This window comes from Anabrus simplex, chromosome 1 (genome assembly GCF_040414725.1).
Source record: "Anabrus simplex isolate iqAnaSimp1 chromosome 1, ASM4041472v1, whole genome shotgun sequence".
Taxonomy (NCBI): Eukaryota; Metazoa; Arthropoda; class Insecta; order Orthoptera; family Tettigoniidae; genus Anabrus; species Anabrus simplex.
The window spans coordinates 1,522,627,577-1,522,647,654 of record NC_090265.1 but is presented as its reverse complement, the minus strand read 5'-3'; the positions used below and the strand labels follow the sequence as shown (position 1 = coordinate 1,522,647,654).

Sequence of the window (20,078 nt, the reverse complement as noted above, 5' to 3'; positions counted from 1 at the left end):
TGGCAGTAGCACGGGAACAACAATCTGTGCAATTTAGCGGGCACTGGTTACGTTAACCTGCAGAAACACCAAATGCAACTGCGAGTTGTAACTGATGGCCACCTAACAGCATGGAGGCTGAGATGGGACCTGGGTGTCGGGGGCGAATGCACCCTGGAAAAGACCGCTCACCAGGTCTACGCCATACACGTGTGCACATACGCGTCTATCACTCGGATACAGACAGCACCTACTCTCGTCACTGAAGACAACAGAGCGCCATTCCCCTCTCCAGTCGACTCTTTCACGACACCAGAGTAGCCATGGTTGGCGGTGTCGTGGTGTCAGTGGTAGCCTGGCCAGAGGCACACGTGATCGTAACCCTGATGCAAGCAGACGTTTCTCAATGGTCCTTGGTGACACAGCACTTGCAATATGTGACCGGATTTCGTTCCTGGATGATGTTCGGTTGGCCACCGCTGCTCGCACAATGCGTCGACCTTGACGTGTGTCTGTACTACGCCGACGTCCCGAGCCTGGTCTACGGGTGTGGGAACGTTTCACAGACCACTCCTGAAAGTAGCGACACATCACCGAGACATTGCGCCCAACATGTGCAGCAATCCATCGATACGTCCATCCAGCTTCCCGCAGGCCCACAATGCGACCCCCATCAAATGGCTGCAATTGTTCAACAGGAGCACGTACTCGTCAGCGGGGCGTGATTGTACCCTAGAATGAATGTTGCAAACACTTTTACTCAGCACAGTTACTGCCTGCAGAGTGAAAACAGAGTGCGCACGCACAGGCCTCCTGAGCACCATTTGATCGCCGATGTTCGTGACAAATGAATCACTAACACAACAACCCTTGAGTGTGCACATATTATACCCTGGTGCCACTGAACACAGTCCTTGGGTATGTTGCATGCTTTTTTTCTGGCATTGTATTATTTTAAATTAGAAGGATTAATGCACAAGATGTGTCTAGTGCGCATGACTGCTTCACGAGATGGCTGCCAAATTAAGGTGTGTTTTTGACTGTCGAAAGTCACTCACTGCGCTGTATAGCTTGGCGTGTATGTTTCACAGAGGCGAGTTAGGTGTAATTTGATATGTACTAACGATATCTATCAGAAAACATCAGTGAAATTACAATGTGACCGTAAATAAAATATACTGAAGGTTTTTTGACCACAAATTTAAGAATTTTGGCACACTTTATACAAGTGTCCAAATGTATTACTAACTAGCTGTTACCCATGGCTTCGCTCGCGAAAATTTCGTAATTTAATAAAAATTAATTGTTCCTCTGTACTGCACTAAGACATTATCTGAAAATCCCTCAAGTATAAAAAATCATTGAGAAATTGTATTTCATTTACCCCAGAACCTCTTTGTAAACCACGTTTGTGGCATTACCTTTTGAGGCTAAGGTGACCAGGCTACTGGCAGAGCTAAATCTGGAACATGCGACATGGAACTCTACATGTGAGGAACAGTCCTCTTTTAAATAAAAATAAAAGGGTTTCCTTATTTCTAAAGGAGATTCCAAATACAATTTTCACGTCTGTAACATCTTACTTTTTGAGATATAAGTATCCTCATAAAGAGAATTCAACTCCTTCTTCACTTATTTTCGATCTCCAGCTTAAGTTGATTTTCCGAAAACAAAAAGCACTTGTTACTTTATTTTTAAAGATTACAAATACCAATTTTCACTCCTGTAACATGTTAAGTATATGAGATATACTGTAGATATACTCATTTTAAAAACTACCCCACTCCTTGGCTGAGTGTTCAGCGTTGAGGCCGTCGGTTCACAGGGTTCTGGTTTCGATTCCGGACTGGGTGCGGGATTTTAATCACGTGTGATTAATTCTTCTGGCTCGAAGACAGGTTGTTTGTGTTTGTCACAACACTCTCCTCTTCATATTCACTCAACACACCACATTACCAACCGCAACAGGAATATGCAATAGTAATTACATCCCTACATACACACACACACATATACACACACACACACACACACACACACAGGGTTGCGTCAGGAAGGGCATCCAGCCGTAAAACAGCGTCAAATCCACATATGTGTGACACAGTTCGCGGTAAAACCGGTAGTAGAAGAAGAAGATACTAATTTTAAAAATTCATCCGCTTTTTTATTCTTTTCACCCCCTTAAGTGGATTTTCAAAAAACGTGCGTTCATTTATTTTTTAAAGAGATTCCAAGTAGAGCCTACCAATTTAACGTCTGTAACATCTTTAGTTTCTAATATATATATATATATACTCACTTCTTTTCACCCTCCCGCCCCGAACAGAATCAGAGTTAAACAAAGGCACATTAGAAATGTCAGCATTGAAGTGTAAGGCAGATCGGGGGAGAAAATAAATAATAATTGTTATGGGCTCGAGCGGTGAAAACAAAAATTTGTGTTCTTTTATTTTAAAGGAGATTCAAAATACCAAATTTCATGTCTGTAACATGCTAGGTTTTTGTGATATATTGCAGATAATCTTGCTGCTGTAGAATCCTGGAGCTGACGTTGCCATGGTTACGGCAGTTCTTTTCTTTATACGATTCCTAGAGCAGGGGTAGAGTGGTGCCAATATATCCACAACGGTTGGTTTTAGGGCCTTAAAACATGGTTTTTGGGCCCGTACGGCTTACCGAGTTTCGTTTTTTGCATCAAGGGGCTTAAATTGAGATTAGCCGTTACATACAACCAAACTTTACATCTTTATATATTAGTATAGATAAGCAGGTAGAAAACGTATGAGGGAGAAAACTAGACTCAGTAAGGGATCGAAGAAGGTCAAAAGTACATCTGCAGAACGAGTCACAAACCTGAACCTGCAGTGTAAAAACAAACGTTTTACAGCCTATCAAGTCTTTCTTTCTCCCCTTTTTTAGGAAGGGAAGATTTCGAGATGGAGGCACTCAGGTAACAACGTCCCCAGGAATTAACCTGGTATAATAATAATAATAATAATAATAATAATAATAATAATAATAATAATAATAATAATAATAATAATAATCTGTTTACCCCCACCCCAAGGGTTGGCTTATCCCTCGGACTCAGTGAGGGATCCCACCTTTACCGCTTTAAGGACAGTGTCCCGGAGCGTGAGACTTTGGGTCTGGTATACAACTGGGAGGGAGGACCAGTACCTCGCCCAAGCCGCCTCACCTGCTATGCTGAACAGGGGCCTTGTGGGGAGGGGGAAGATTGGAAGGGATAGACAAGGAAGAGGGAAGAAAGCGGCCGTGGTTTAAGTTAGGTACCATTCCAAGCATTTGCCTGAAGGAGAAGTTGGAAACCGCGGAATAACACTTCGAGGATGGCTGAGGTGGGAATCGAACCCACCTCTACTCAGTTGACCTCCGGAGGCTGAGTGGACCCCGTTCCAGCCCTCGTACCACTTTTCAAATTTCATGGCAGAGCCGGGAATCTAATCCGGGCCTCCGGGGATGGCAGCTAATCACGCTACCCACTAAACCACAGAGGCGGACCAATAATAATAATAATAATAATAATAATAATAATAATAATAATAATAATAATAATAATAATAATAATAATAATAATAATAATAATAATTAGAGGATTGTCTTGCTCCGCAGCAGTCGTTATAAATTGATCAGATAACTCGTCTTGATATTTCTGTCATAGTCATATTGTTTTGCCTGCCCCTTTCAATGGTTTTATGAAAATTTTATAAGAAGCGCGTTATGGAGTGCTCAGTTCGTTGTCGGCATTCATCCATTCTGACGTCATCGTGCCGTCTATCTGGTAAACATGTATCCATATATTCGCTTTTTTATCCTGCAGTTCCTGTCGTAAAGCTTGGTATTGTGTCTTAGAAGGCAATCGTATTTTTGATCGCATTTCTTCTATCTAGAACGGTTGTCTTGTAAGCTTATAGGTTAGTCTCGAAGGAGTGATTTTTGCCACGCAGAGAACTTTTTTATAAAGACACATGGCCTTCGCTCTTTCTCCTGTAGCTAGGTTATCTTTCCATAGGTCTTCGCAGACAATGTCTAAAGTGTATGCCATGATAGGAACTGTTTGTACATAGACTTTTTTCTCTTAGCAGCATGTAAGTTATTAGGAACGCTCTGCCATCTGTTGAATATGTTTGGAAGCTGGGTAAGGTTAGAAAATCAGAGTATTTAGCAGGGAGTAGTATTATTCCATGACCAGCGGAAGTGTATACTCTCTGGCTTGACAGGTAGTAATCAAACATGGCTGCAAGCAATGACATTATTTCAGATGAAAATCACATATATCAGAATATTAATGAAAGTGTTGGTCGCTTAGCAACCTGCTAAGTACAGAATGTATTGCGGGTTAGTGTAAGCCTTCGCCTGCAATTACTGGAGTGATCATTTAATGATTTGATTTTATGATTACTCAAATTTGGCTGAACTTACAGACCTTTCAATGACTCAAGATTCACCGGCAGATAATTTCGGAGAGAATAAAATAAAAATGAAGCAAATCTGGTTTTTAGTACACTCTTTTAATATATAAATGATGATGATAATAATAATAATAATAATAATAATAATAATAATAATAATAACAATAATAATAATAATAATAATAATAATAATAATAAATTGCCTTAGATTTTAGGAGATAATGGGCGCTGAAATGTTGTCGTGAAAAAGCCAACGGCAGGGATTTATCGCAATAAAACACCCTCAAATGCTATCGATATCAGCCATGTCGAAGCTGCTAACCTCAGAACAGGACAACGACCAAGCGTCTGTGCCACTATGGTGGGCGATTTTTAATGTATTTTTAAAAGAAAATGCAACAAGGAAACCTTTTCTTAACAATAATCGTAGTAGAAATATTCATGCATACGGCAAAAGCAAGGGAAGGGCGATGAAAGGTATGAAAAAACTGAAATGGCGTATGGCTCTTAGTGCCGGAGGACTTCGGCTCTCAATGTGCAAGTCTTTTGATTTTACTCCCGTAGGCGACCTCCGCGTCGTGATGAGAATGAAATGATGACACCCAGTCCCCGTGCCAGGGAAATTAACCAATTATGGTTAAAATTCCCGACCCTGCCGGGAATCGAACCCGGGACCCCTATGGCCAAAGGCCAGCACGCTAACCATTTAGCCATGGAGCCGGAAAATAACAGGTATGAAAGCGAAAGACTCCCTAGCCTTCGCGAACCCAGTACCTTAAGTGTACACAATGTCCCCTGTCTTGGCAGTAGGCTCATGTATATGTTGGTGGATGTTGATTTTCATTCGCCACACTTGCTTCGAGCATAATGCTTCAAACAAGGAAGCGCTAATATACACTGTGACGTAAGAGGCGGTAACAATAGCTTATGCAAGCTGTTCTGCAATGCAGTGCAACTATCAGCTTCGTTTACCTGACGTTCGATTTGCTTCGCCAAGAAAATAACCTTCGACATACTGTATTGATCCAGGAGCTGACACAGCGGAGAGGTCGGTATGAACTGCTTCACATGGGTGATCGATCATACAGTAGAATATGTTTGTTTTGTCGTAAGTGGGGAAGTACGGATGGAAAACATTATGGCTAAGATTGCTCACCGAACAGATCAGCTACATTCGTTTGAGCACTAGTCACAACAGCCGTTATCCACCGATACGAGATATGCCCTAGGTACTTTTGAATTCGACTGTCGGCAATTCTTAGAGAGACGTTTGTATTTATTTATATCTATATATATAAAATAAGAGTTTTGTCTGTACATTGCTCAGAATTTGAAAATAATGGTATTTCTGTATCGGTCATGTCCATAGTAACAAGAAAAAGCATTTTTTACTTTTCCCTAATGTCTGTCTGTCTGTCTGTCTGTCTGTCTGTCTGTCTGTCTGTCTGTCTGTCTGTCTGTCTGTCTGTCTGTCTGTCTGTCTGTACACGCATCACGAGAAAACGGTTGAAGAGAATTTAATGAAAATCGGTATGTGAAGTCGGGGGATGAGCCTCTACAATCTAGGCTATAAATCATTTTGCTCACGCTGAGTGAAATGGTAGTTTAGGGGAAGGCCTAAAATTGAATTCTGAACTATTTATATTATTAGTGGTCTAATGAAAATCGGTATGTGAAGTCGGGGGATGAGCCTCTACAATCTAGGCTATACATCATTTTACTCACGCTGAGTGAAATGGTAGTTTAGGGGAAGGCCTAAAATTGAATTCTCAACTGTTCATGTTATTAGTGGTCGTATTTTAAAGAAAATGGGTATGCAAAGTTGAGAAATACGTTGCTACAATCTAAGCTATCAATAATTGTATTCACGCTGAGAAAAATGGTAGTTTAGGGGAAGGCCTAAAATTTAATTCTCAAATATTGTTATTAGTAGTCTTATCTTGATGAAAATCGGTATGCAAAGTCAAGAAATAAGTCGCTATAGTCTAGGCTGTAAATTATTTTATTCACGCTGAGTGAAATGGTAGTTTAGGGGAAGGCCTAAAATGTAATTCTCAAATATTTCTTATTAGAGGTGTAATCGATGAATGCTACATAACTAAGGTTATATAGTATTAATTTTCCTATTATTCATGTCTTATACATTGTTACCGTACTGGTATGATCACAAAATATTCATGAATTTGGAAAGCGCCGAGTTACGAGAAAATGGGTAAACAGTATTTAATGAAAATCGGTATGTACAGTCGGAGAATAAGAAACTACAGTTTATGGTATAAAATATTTTACAAATCACAGAGTCGAAAGAAAACTAAATGTGAAGGCCTACAATATACAAAAAGCTCATAACATTGATCAACAATAACATTACATTGACCATTGTTTGTCGTGATGTGCTTTGTGTCTTCTGTTGCCCCTCATCTCCGGTAGACAGGATTACTGCTGAGTACAGAGTATTTTTTATTGTCTGTCTGTCTGTCTGTCTGTCTGTCTGTATGTATGTACACGCATCACGAGAAAACGGCTGAAGAGAATTTTATGAAAATCGGAATGTAAAGTTGGGTGATAAACCGCTACAATCTAGGCTATAAATTATTTTAATCACGCTGAGTGAAATGGTAGTTTAGGGGAAGGCCTGAAATTTAATTCTCAAATATTTATGTTATTAGTGGTCGTGTCTTAATGAAAATCGCTAGACAAAGATAAAAAATAAGTCGCTACAATATAGGCTATACACGCTGAGAGAAATGGTAGTTTAGGGGAAGGCCTAAAATTTAATTGTTAAATATTTATTTTATTAGAGGTCGTATCTTCACGAAAATTGGTATGCAAAGTCGGGAAATAGGTCGCTATAATCTAGGCTATAAATTATTTTAATCACACTGAGTAAAATGGTAGTTTAGGGGAAGGCCTAAAATTTAATTGTTAAATATTTATTTTATTAGCGGTCGTATCTTCACGAAAATTGGTATGCAAAGTCGGGAAATAGGTCGCTATAATCTAGGCTATAAATTATTTTAATCACGCTGAGTGAAATGGTAGTTTAGGGGAAGGTCTGAAATGTAATCTATATATAAAATAAGTGTTTTGCCTGTACATCGCTCAGAATTTGAAATGAATGGTATTTCTGTATCTGTCATGTCCACAGTAACAAGGAAATGCATTTTTTACTTTTCCGTAATTTCTGTCTGTCTGTCTGTCTGTCTGTCTGTCTGTCTGTCTGTCTGTCTGTCTGTCTGTCTGTCTGTCTGTCTGTCTGTCTGTCTGTCTGTCTGTCTGTACGATTGTACACGCATAAATAGAAAACGGCTGAAGAGCATTTAATGAAAATTGGTATGTAATGTCGGGTGATGAACCACTACAAGCTCGGCTATAAATTATTTTATTCACGCTGAATGAAATGGTAGTTTAGGGGAAGGCCTGAAATGTAATTCTCAAATAAGTTATTTATGTTATTAGTGGTCGTATCGATAAATCTATCTATATATATAATAAGAGTTTTGTCTGTACATTACTGAGAATTTGAAAAGAATGGTATTTCTGTGTCGGTCATGTCCACAGTGACAACGAAATGCATTTTTTACTTTTCCGTAATTTCTGTCTGTCTGTATGTACACGCATCACGATAAAACGGCTGAAAAGAATTTAATGAAAATCGGTATGTAATGACGGGTGATGAACCACTGCAATCTAGGCTACAAATTATTTTATTCACGCTGAGTGAAATGGTAGTTTAGGGGAAGGTCTGAAATGTAATTCTCAAATAAGTTATTAATGTTATTAGTGGTCTATCGATAAATACTACATAACCAACCTAACTTTAGTTATGTCGTAAGTTAGTAGTAGTTATGTAAGAAGTTATTAAATTTCCGATCACTTAATATGTCTTATACATTGTTACCGTACCGCATATAATCGGAGATATTCATGAATTTGGATTTTTGTTACTAAGTCCATATCAGCGCCGAGTCACGAGAAAATGGGTAAAGAGAATTTAGTGAAAATCGGTGTGTAAAGTCTGAGAATAAGGAACTACAGTCTACGATATAAATAATTTTGTAAGACACCCTAATATCACAGAGTCGAAAGAAAACTAATGTGAAGGCCTGCAATATAGAAAGCTCATAAACTTTATCAACAATAACACTACATTGACCATTGTTTGTTGTGATGTGCTGTTTGTCTTCTGTTTCCTTTCATCTCCGATAGATAGGATTACTGCAGCGTACCGAGGTTTTTTAAAATTTGCTTGACGTCGCACCGACACAGGTAGGTCTTATGGCGACGATGGGATAGGAAATGAATAGTGGTGTGAAGGAAGCTGCCTTGGCTTTAAGGTACAGCCTGGTGTGACTGGTGTGAAAATGGGAAACCACGGAATACCACTTTTTTTCTTAACGTTGCACCGACACAGATATGTCTTATGGCGACGATGGGATAGGAAATGTCTAGGAAGTGGAAGGAAGCGGCCATGGCTTTAATTAAGGTACAGTCCCGGCATTTGCCTGGTGTGAAAATGGGAAACCACGGAAAACCATCGTCAGGGCTGCCGACAGTGGGGCTCGAACCCACCATCTCCCGAATACCATCTTCAGTGTTGCCGGCAGTGGGGTTCGAATCCACTATCTCCCGGATGGAAGCTCACAGCTGCGCGCCCCTAACCACACGGCCAACTCGCCTGGGCGTACCGACTGTAACAGCCTGCCTGTATATTGGCGGGAAGTAGCTGGGGTGTAAGATAATTTTATTCTTTAGTATGCCATTCCTCTGATTCATTCATTTTCTGATATATCTGGTACGTATCACACTGGTTCACCATAGTATTCGAGCTATACAATCCCTACTCTGAGCCACTGATTGGAATGAGTAGTGTGCATATTTAACGGAATAATGACAGAGGAGTGTTCACGGCGGTCTGCGACCTGGTTATTCCAGCCCTGGAACATTGGACTCTTAGATCGGCACCGTAGTACTGTTCGTTGAAAGTGAGAAAGTGTGCGGTTTTTCATTTGATCGAGTATTTTATGTCATAACATTGCTTTCAATCGCTACATTCCTACTGACGTTTTTGTAATGACCTATGTTGAATTCAGTCAGGAAAACCACCAAGTCAGTCTTTCTGAGAATCCCGTAGCGAAGCACGGGTACATCAGCTAGTTTATTTATATGTTTGTACTTTCAGGCTTTCTTTTCATTTAATTCCAAGAATGGTGGCAGTGATTGTTGTTTTAAAAGGCAAAGCAACGGGTTAATCGGTCTTCTTAGGAGAACAAATAACAGTTCTAATCCCTTGACAATACCGCATCGGCTAGGGAAAAGGAGGATGAAAATGTGGAAATGAAAGTCCAGATTTCGCCAACCTAACAGCATCGGAACCGAAAAAGTGCGAGTGCCGACTAAATGTGCTTGGACAGAAAGGAGATGAGTCTGGCACAAATAAGGGAAAGCAGTGCCCTGTGGTCTTCACTACACACTCATAAGGTGCGTGGCCCTGGGGGCGGGGGGATATCATTGCTTTTCTAATTCTTTGTCTTATTCTGATATGCCTGAGGAAATAACACAATGGTCATCATACAGGTTTGTAGACATAAAATCAAATCTGTACTAATAAAAAGAAAAAGTTGTGAGTTTTTTTGTATATGGAAGGTGATCTCGGGAACTACTTAACCGATTTTACTAATTCTTTCAACATTAGATATTATATTTCTTCTATATTATTATTGGCTATATGTAAGCAATTACGTTAGCTTATCAGGGCAACAGATATTTTATACAAAGTAAACCAACTCGCACAAATTGTGCATTATTTTCGATATTTAACAATTCGGTGTTGACACAACTATATATACTTCGAGTATAAACAAAGACGCAATTATTGTATTAAGAGGGTGTGAGTTCCTCTTTAGTTGGCTCGCCGCACCCTCTCATGGTGGAAAATTATACATTTCATTAGAATAACAAGTGTTGGACAAGTATTCTGCCTCTAATTAATGGTGTTTATGAGTGTTGTCTCTAAATAGCAGTAAAATGGACAGACCGAAGTTTCTTAAATGTGATGTAAGAAATTAATTACTGCTAATGAATTAAAGACGTTAGTCAGTCCGCCTGAAAGCGAATATGGATTGCAAGGTGGTGATTTCCTGAGTGTACACTGTGATCATCAGCTTCTCCATGATTCTAAAAATTCTTCCAATGAAGACGGAATGTTAAACAAACGTTGTGCGAAACAAACTTGAAATTTAATCTGTTATATTAAGAAATAAAGTCCCGCATAGGCCATACATGTTTGTGTTTATGCGGGCTTATTTTGAGAGATATCAAACGTATTTTAATGGGGTTTTCATTGTTGTATAGCGTATTTGGAATGCATATACTTGGGGGCAGTCATCAGTGACACGGGAAACTATGAAAAAACAGATATAAAGACGTATTGTCCTAGGTCGAGCTACAATGGTTAAGCTCTGCAAGATCTGAAAGAACCGGGCAATATTAAAAGCTCCGAAAATATGCTTGGTTGATTCGCTAGTGTTCTCTGTTTTTTATGCAGCTGAGAGACCTGGACCATGAAAACTAATGACAGAAATCGAATTTATGTCTTTGAGAAGTGGTGTTAGCGAATAATACTACGTATACTCTGGATGGAAAGAAGAACAAATGCTTTCATTATAAACTAACTAAACGTCCAGAAACATCTATCTTGCCGTGCAAGTGAGTGTTACCTCCAGTTCCTTGGCCATATTTTCAGAAGAGAAGGACAGAATTTGGAGAAAACCCTTTTGCAAAGCAAAGTTTAGGGCAGTAGACCACGAAGAACAGCGAAGAAGATCAGTGACCCACCTCTTCAGACAAGCTGAAGACTGCTGTGGATGGAAACGTCTCGTCAAGGCTGCAACACAGAACTGATAAAGTAAATGAGGTCATCACGCCCAGCAATGAGCAGGACGACTAATGATGATAATAGAGTATTTATCGCGGCAGTTTCAGGTATGTGAAACAACATACGAAGAAAGGGAACCGAGCAGTGGTGATTTTAGTCAAGGAAATCAAAGAAAAAATGTCCATCTGAGCGCTATTTTTGGCTTACGTTATCTAACCGTCAACGATAGACACCATGTATGTGTGGAATAAATGTTGAACATTTAAAAAAGTCCACACCGATATATAACTACCTGTAAAGGGTAGCCTTCAAACCGCCTCTTTATTATTGTTTCCAGTAAGAAACGCGACCTTAAAATTCGAAATAATTTTTTGAGGTTAATCAAACATCACTCTTATAAAAATAAATTGTTTGTTCACCTCAATAACCTCATTAATACTCTTTACAGTATATCATTAACACGTATGGTTATAGGAGTGGTAGAATATATCCAAAATACCCCCTGCCTGCCGTAAGAGGTGGATAAAAGTGGGCCAGGGGCACAAAACTTGGGAGCGTGGGTTGGAGGCAACGGTACCCCCAGCTGAGTTTCGTATTGCTTCCACTCACGTGTGCTAGTCTCATTGCTTTCATCTTTCCTATGTGACCTTCCTTGGTCAACTCTTGTTCTTTTCGGACCTCGATGGTATTAGGTTTGCGAGTCCTAAGGAGTCGTTCATAATCTCGCCCTTTGAGGTCCTTACCTTTCTTTTGCCGAGAACTTAATTTTTTGAAGGTTAGCAGATCTTTCTGTTTTCCTCTGATTAGTGTTAATAGAGGATGCTTGCCCAGTTGCACTTCATCTTAAAACAATAAACCACCACCACCACCACCACCACTATACCATTCTGTTTCACCCGTCTAGAATGAAAGATGTATTGCTTTTGTAGAGGTAAGATGACATTATGCTCGAAAGTACTACATTACCAAAACGAACAGAAGACTAAATAGTGAATACATCCCTCCACATGGGATTGATGGAAGGAAAGGCATCCGGCCCTAAGAATGGGCTAAATCCAGATGAAGTGCTGACCTCAATAAATTTGTGAAATATCAGGAAAGAAGAAGAATTGCCATAGACTTCGACAGACCACTAAATTCTTCGAATTTCGCTCAGATAAACCAGAAATGAGATTTTGATACTAGTAAACACTCCAAAATATTATTGCATGTGCAGCAATTTTAAAAGGTCCTGCGGAGACATTTAACTCACACCTACGCATCCCTTTAACTGGGCACACACCCTCCAGTTCTGCTTTTTTCTCAAAAGTAACCTTTTCTGTAATTCGAAATGCCCCGGGAAAAACCAATTTTAACCTAATTAGCTTCAAAATTTGCACAAGCTTTCACGTATATGTTGTTCATAACTTTTGTATCCATTTTTAATGTGACTAAAAACGTTCAGAAATACGATGCGATGCTACTTATTAACAAATTAAGTTGAAAATGTTAGCTTTAAATCAATAACAAATGCAGTACTACAAATTATTCCTTTGATCTTCATACTCTTAGAGACTAAGTTTCAAAAAAAGAAAACAAAAATGCATTGGGCCCTGAACGCTTTTTATAATTCCGATAATAGCTCAATTTATGCCAAATATTATTTTGTTTTTTCTTATTTAGATTGTATTAACTGTCTCACCAAATTAGGTGTAAATCAGGCTAAAATAAAAAATTAACATTCAGTATCCACCCTCCCCCCAACCCCCCTAGAGCAGAGCAAATCTCCTGTGGTGTCAGAAGAGAATGCGTTGGAGAGGCGAGTGGAGAACAGTGATGAGAGTCGTTTCTGTCTTGGACAAAGCGATGGCTGTGTTCGCCTTTGTAGACGTGCAAATGAGCGGAATAATTCCTTGTGTATTTACAGTCGCCATACCGGACCTACGCCTAGGATTATGGTGTGGGATAGGGGGTGCCACACATCCCGATCGCATCTGGTATTCATTCAGGGGAGTATGACGAATGCGTTGAATTCCGTGACGTTCTCAATCCTGTCATCCGACCATATCTAGACATACTGCAGGAACCAATCTTCCAGCCCTCGTGTCGCTAGGGTAACACAACGTGCTCTACATGGTGTACACATGTTACGCTGGCCCGCTAGGTCTCCAGACCTCAGTCCTACCGAGCATGTGTGCGACATGATGGGATGATGTCTGATGGCCAGCCCAGCTCCAGCTACGACCATCGCGCAGCTACGCCAAGACATACAGTGAGCGTGAGGTACTATACACCAGAGAGTCATTTATAGGGTCGGGATTAATATGTAATAACATACATAATTATACACCGTTATGTCTTTCAGCGTTCAGTCTGCAAGCCTCTGTTTGCAACTAGCGCTGTGGCCTCATTTAGTTCTATACCTCTTATCTTTAAATCCTTAGAAACTGAGTCTAACCACCGTCATCTTGGTCTCCCTCTACTTCTTTTACCCTCCATAACAGAGTCCATTATTCTCCTAGGTAACCTATCATCCTCCATTCGCCTCACATGACTTCACCACCGAAACCGCTTTATGCGTACAGCTTCATCCATCGAGTTCATTCCTAACTTAGCCTTTATCTCCTCATTCCGAGTACCCTTCTGTCATTGTTCCCGCCTGTTTGTACCAGATATCATCCTCGCTACTTTCATGTCTGTTACTTCTAACTTATGAATAAGCTATCCTGAGTGAACCCAGCTTTCGCCCCCGTATAGCAAAGTTAGTCTGAAAACAGACCGGTGTGTGACCGAGCTCGATAGCTGCAGTCGCTTAAGTGCGGCCAGTATCCAGTAATCGGGAGATAGTGGGTTCGAGCCCCACTGTCGGCAGCCCTGAAGATGGTTTTCCGTGGTTTCCCATTTTCACACCAGGCAAATGCCGGGGCTGTACTTTAATTAAGGCCACGGTCGCTTCCTTCCCATGCCTAGGCCTTTCCTACTATCCCATCGTCGCCGTAAAACATATCTGTGTCGGTGCGACGTAAAGCAAATAGCAAAAAGAAAAAAAAGAAAAAAACAAACCAGACCGGTGTAAAGATAGTTTCTTCTGGGAGCTGACTTCCTTCTTACAGAATACTGTTGATCGCAGCTGCGAGCTCACTGCATTAGCTTTACGACACCTTGATTCAATCTCACTTATTATACTACCATCCTGGGAGAACATACATCCTAAATACTTGAAATTATCGACCTGTTCTAGCTTTGAATCACAAATCTGACATTCAATTCTGTTGAATTTTTTATCTACTGACATCAATTAAGTCTTTGAAAGGCTAATTCTCATGCCATACTCATTGCACCTATTTTCAAGTTCCAAGATATTAGAGTGCAGGCTTTCGGCACAATCTGCCATTAAGACCAAGTTGTCTGCATAGGCCAGACTGTTTACTACATTTCCACCTAAGTGAATCCCTCCCTGCCACTTTGTACCTTTCAGCAGATGATCCATGTAAACTACGAACATCAAAGGTGAAAGTTTACAGCCTGTAAGTATGTAATACCAAAGTGTGAAATACGTACATATTAATTTAGTAAATATCAGTGAAATTGCTTTTAAGCCATCCTGTTCTGAAGGTTTCATCATTGATCCAACAATTAGATTTGAGACCAACGAAAACCAGCCGGAAGAGGTCGATGCAGAAAAAAGAAGAATTTATGAAGAAACGGCGGACTTCTACAAGCGAAAATATAAGCTCTCATCCATCTCTGTAATCGGCTTGATGTTAGGTGCTCGAGGAACAATACCTACCTTTTTTGTCAACTTCTGCAATACCTTTGGGCTAAATAGAGATTTTATCTATAACATCGCCATTACCACACTCAAGAAGTCCATCATGATCTTCAAGAACCATGCTTGCGGACCTCAAATAAATGTTTGACATGCCTCACTCGACTGCCTATATTTAACATCCATACGATCACATTATCTATTGTATCCACATCCATTATTGTTGTGAAGGTACTCTTTGTCTTTGGGCAACCTGCAGCTGTTGCAGGAAGATTGTATAATAATAATAACAACATAAAAATACGTATTAGTGTTAATGCACTAAATTTACAAAAATGTTCCTATATTCTTTTTATGACTTTTGGTTATGACATGAGGTAATAAAATTGTTTCAAATACCTTCATACTTTATGACACCATTGTTGCTTTAGATAGTTTATCTAATTTTGACAATATTGAATAATCGAATTAAGGGCGTAATCAAAATACTTCAAATATTTAAAAATAATGTTATGCAGTTTAAATCGCGGAGTATATTACACAATGTATCGTTGTAGCTCTGTTGCGCCCTGAAAATGGAATAAATGCATGTTACTAAATTAAGTTAATATAGAATCTCTCTTTAAACCCCTATTAAGTAATACAAATAGTACGGGAACTTCTTCTTCTTTTTTATATAGTGATGCGCACTGTGTTACCAAGTACTTCTCCATGTTTTCCATTATGATGTTTTGACGCTCATCCGATAAAATTATATGTAGTCTGAGAAGGACAGTTCAACATCGCAAGAAGTCAGATGATATTCGTCAATTACAATAGTCTGAAAATTAAACGAGCTGACATAATTTTTAATTTTTGGAATAATTACCTAGATATGTACAAATATGTTACATTCTTCACATAATATGTAAAAATATGAAATATTATTAAATATATGTAACACATGTACAACCATATCAGAACACCAATTCACGTACATTTCTAATTTTCAATTGTCTACAAGTAAAGGTATGTGTAATTACAGAACAATCCGGGCTCTAGTCATTTAGCTTACACCCCAGAATTGCTGTATGTAAAGCCTAACTGGGTGGTTACATTCTTAAATAATAATAATAATAATAATAATAATAATAATAATAATAATAATAATAATAATAATAATAATAATAATAATAATAATAATAATAATAATAGTAATAATAATTATTATTATTATTAATTATCATTAATAATAATAATAATAGTAATAATAATTATTATTATTATTAATTATCATTAATAATAATAATAATAATAATAATAGTAATAATAATAATTATTATTATTAATTATCATTTATTATTATTATTATTATTATTATTATTATTATTATTATTATTATTATTATTATTATTATTTAATAAGGTAATCAAATTGTTTCAAATACCTCCATGGTTTATACAAAATATACAATTTATCTGATAAAATTCAATACATAAACACTAAAATAGACATGAACAGAAATAGAAAGATAAAAGTATGATATGTACAATCCTTAATACTAGAGTACCAATATTTAAAATACCAGATCATAATATGTACAATACATACACATGTATTAAACAGCTAATAAGCAGACAATATCAAATAATGTGTGTTTAAATACATCTATATATTTAAAAAATTATGAAAAATAAAGTCAGTCCGGCCATTCTATCCGGTCGATTTCCTTCATTCTTTTTTTAACTGAAAGGTATTCATGCGCAGATTTGTCACCAGGTACTATGAATCACTTCACTTCCGCCTCCCTCAAATTATTTGATTTTTCAATTTTTTGTTTCTTTGAAGCAATCATATCTTTGGTTCTAATTGAGGCACGGGATTCGTTTTGGCCTAAGAACACTCAGTGGATCACCCTCTTTCATTTTAGCCCTTGGCTATTCAAATTGGTTAATTCTGAGGAAAGTTATGAGTGCACATTCAATTTGACGTCTGATTTCTTCAAGATTTTTGTTTTATTTAAGCAATCATATCTTTCGTTCTAATTGAGGTACGCAGTTCATTTTGGTCTAAAAACACTCAGTGGATCAAACGCTTTCTTTTGACGTAATAACTATTTAAATTGGTAGATTATGAGAAAAGTTATGAGTACATTTGTCTCCATTACGAAGATCTTTGAAGGACTTTTTAACAGTTCGGCGCGTAGTGTTGTTCCAAGGAACGTTTAATCAATTTCTTTGTGTAATGTATTTTCAAGTGTTTTGTTGACATAATATTACATTCTATTACCACATCAGATAATGTGCTTTATTTCATTAACTCGAAACTTTGCAAATACATCCGTGAGGATAGTAACGAACAACACCATACTTTGTACATTGCGGGTGGAGCCAGCAGAAAACTGCTAGTAATCAATCAATTCTGAAGATTTATCGCGACTCCTGAACAACATGTCCGATGATATTAATGTTTAACCAATATCTATGTGCGTGTTATTAGTCGACCAATTCTTCTGAATATTGAATTGCTGATTTTCTCGATGATCAACGTTGTGCTAACTCTGTTATTTTCTTTACAAGTGATTGCCCAGATTTAATCACATTTCTATGAGTGTCGTGTGTTGTTATTATTTATACGATACCGTCACCTGAATATTCCATGGATAGGAGAATAAAAATCCAAAACTTAATATTCGAATTCCAGAATCCGATTGTAAAATATGTAAATAATAATCGTGTATCATTTGTGTGATTGTGGAATGAGTGCAGTAGTTAGTAATCTTTTTCTGTGATTTATTGAAATGTGGTTCTGACCTGGCCACGTGTTCATCATGTTGGGCCCAGGTTATTCCAGCGTTGTTTGTGATGATTTATTTTAAGATGATAAACACCTTTAGTAAATTTTATTTGAATTTTACGCAAAGTTGGCGTTAAGGTACCAGCCAAAAATGAATAAGCGTGTGTTATTTCAAAATCGTATGAGCAAAGTATAAAAATTGTAAATATTGTAAAATTCATTTTCAATGCGTCGAGTAACATGAATTAATTAATGTTATGTATTATTCAAAGCAGTTCAAAAGGATTTTGGTGGAAATAATAATTCTTGTGAATGTAATTAATTTTGGTAAGGTCTTGAAGAGCAATGATTCAGTAAAATTACGTAATGGAAATATTTTCAAGAGTATAGTTCAGTAGAATTCACACCAGGAAGGCGAACTAATATTGATGGAATTTATCCACGAATAAGAAAGATAATGATGTCATACTTCTGATAATATTTGTAAAGTTTAATGACGCCATTATTAATTAATTTTCTTCATTAAATTAAAAAATTTAAAAAACTTGTGTAAAGGTAGATGCTATCGCGATAGCCTAGGATAGTTTATGAAACCTGGAATAACTTACTGTTGTTAATTTTTTTATTTGCTTTTAATCCGACCAGTGTTAAGAGGAGGTTCTCCTACAATGATTTTCATTTTTATTCAAGCCAGATGTAGGCTAATGGTTATTTATTTTATATTACAGCAAAATGCAAGCATCGGTGTGGTTGGGGAATGAAGGTGTAGTGTATCAGACAACTTTTGGAGAAGAATCTGAATCAAAATCATCAAGATGAATTTGTTAAATTTCGTTATTTTGTGTTATATGAAGTGATAGTGGTAATAAATGCCAGACCTATTGTTTTAAATGTTTTTTTTCAATTGTCGTCAGTCCTTAAGTCTTACCTGCCCTTATAAAATAAGCAAAGCCTGACAGCGAACGGTCCACGTCTGGGACTCTCGCTCTCCGGCTGAGCCGATCGGGATTAAAGGGGGCAATATACAATTGAAAATATACAACAGATGGAATGGAAACCCAATTAACAGAGGTGTGCACCTGGACTGTGAACTTAGTTGACATTGTACTTAGCTAAAATGTTAAGCATTTTCTGTTAACTTGGTCAAAGGCTTTATTGAAATCAAGAAATGCTATGTGGATTTCTATGTTAAATTCTCTGTATTTTTCTATTAATATTCTCATAGTATAATAGGCATCAGTGCTTGATCGTCCCTTCTGAAATCCCTGTTGTCCATTTCCAATTTCGTTTTCGTAATATTTTTGTAGTTTTTACTTAATTATACTTGCACACACTTTGTATCATAAGTTTACTCTATATTTCTCACAATCTTTCACATAACCCTTCTTATGAATATGAATAACAATATTGTTTTTTGCCAACTCTCGAATGATCTTTCTCCATTTCACATTTTCGTATGATTATTTACTTGAGTATCTGAATAACTCTATATTTCATGAATCTTCTTCAGGTGCTTATCCATTTCTCTAAGTCTTTTGAGTACAAGCTCTTGTTCTTCTAGAGTAACGGATTCATAATAGTTCTTGGTTATTTATTTGTGTTTTTTATAATGTACTGTACGTGGCACCGACACAGGTAGGTCTTATTGTAACAGTGGGATAGGATTAGGATTAGGAGTAGGAAGGAAGCGTCCGTAGCCTTGATTAAGGTACAGTACAAGAATTTGCCTGGTGTGAACATGAAAAATCATGGAAAACCATCTTCAGGGCTGCCGATAGTGGGGTTCAAACCCAAAATCCAAAATGACAGCTCTGTGACCCAAACCACGCAGCCACTCGCTTGGTAATAGTTCTTGTGAGATGTTTGTAAAGTGAATGATTCTCTATGAATACCTGTCCAAACATTCTGGAAGTATGTGTGCCATAATTTCGGAGATGTTTCATTAACTTTTACAACCTCCTTAATTCATTGTTTAATTCTTTTAGTAATTTAAATGTCTGTGGTCGCGGTCTTATTACTTCTGTTTCTAAGTATGAAACGAAAAAGTTCCCAGATTTCTCCTTGTTTTGTGCGGAATTCTCATTTTGCTATTGCTCTCTTCCGGTGATAGTCTAATTTATCTTCTATTTCACTAGTTGGCACAAAGACCTACAGTCGGTTAGTTGATTGAGCCTTTAGCATCCATCCTTCGACATCGTAAAGTAGTGCCGTAACCATCCCTTTTGTCAGTGATCACTTTTTGAATTTCCTTATCCCACATATTCTT

General features: G+C 37.9%; 1 protein-coding gene across 1 annotated transcript in view; it reads right to left on the bottom strand.

Annotated features, from left to right (window-relative positions):
• LOC136858471 (acyl-CoA Delta-9 desaturase) overlaps nt 1-20,078 on the bottom strand; it is a 175,011-nt gene that overhangs the window by 53,962 nt on the left and 100,971 nt on the right. The gene's annotated exons all lie outside the window — the stretch shown is intronic.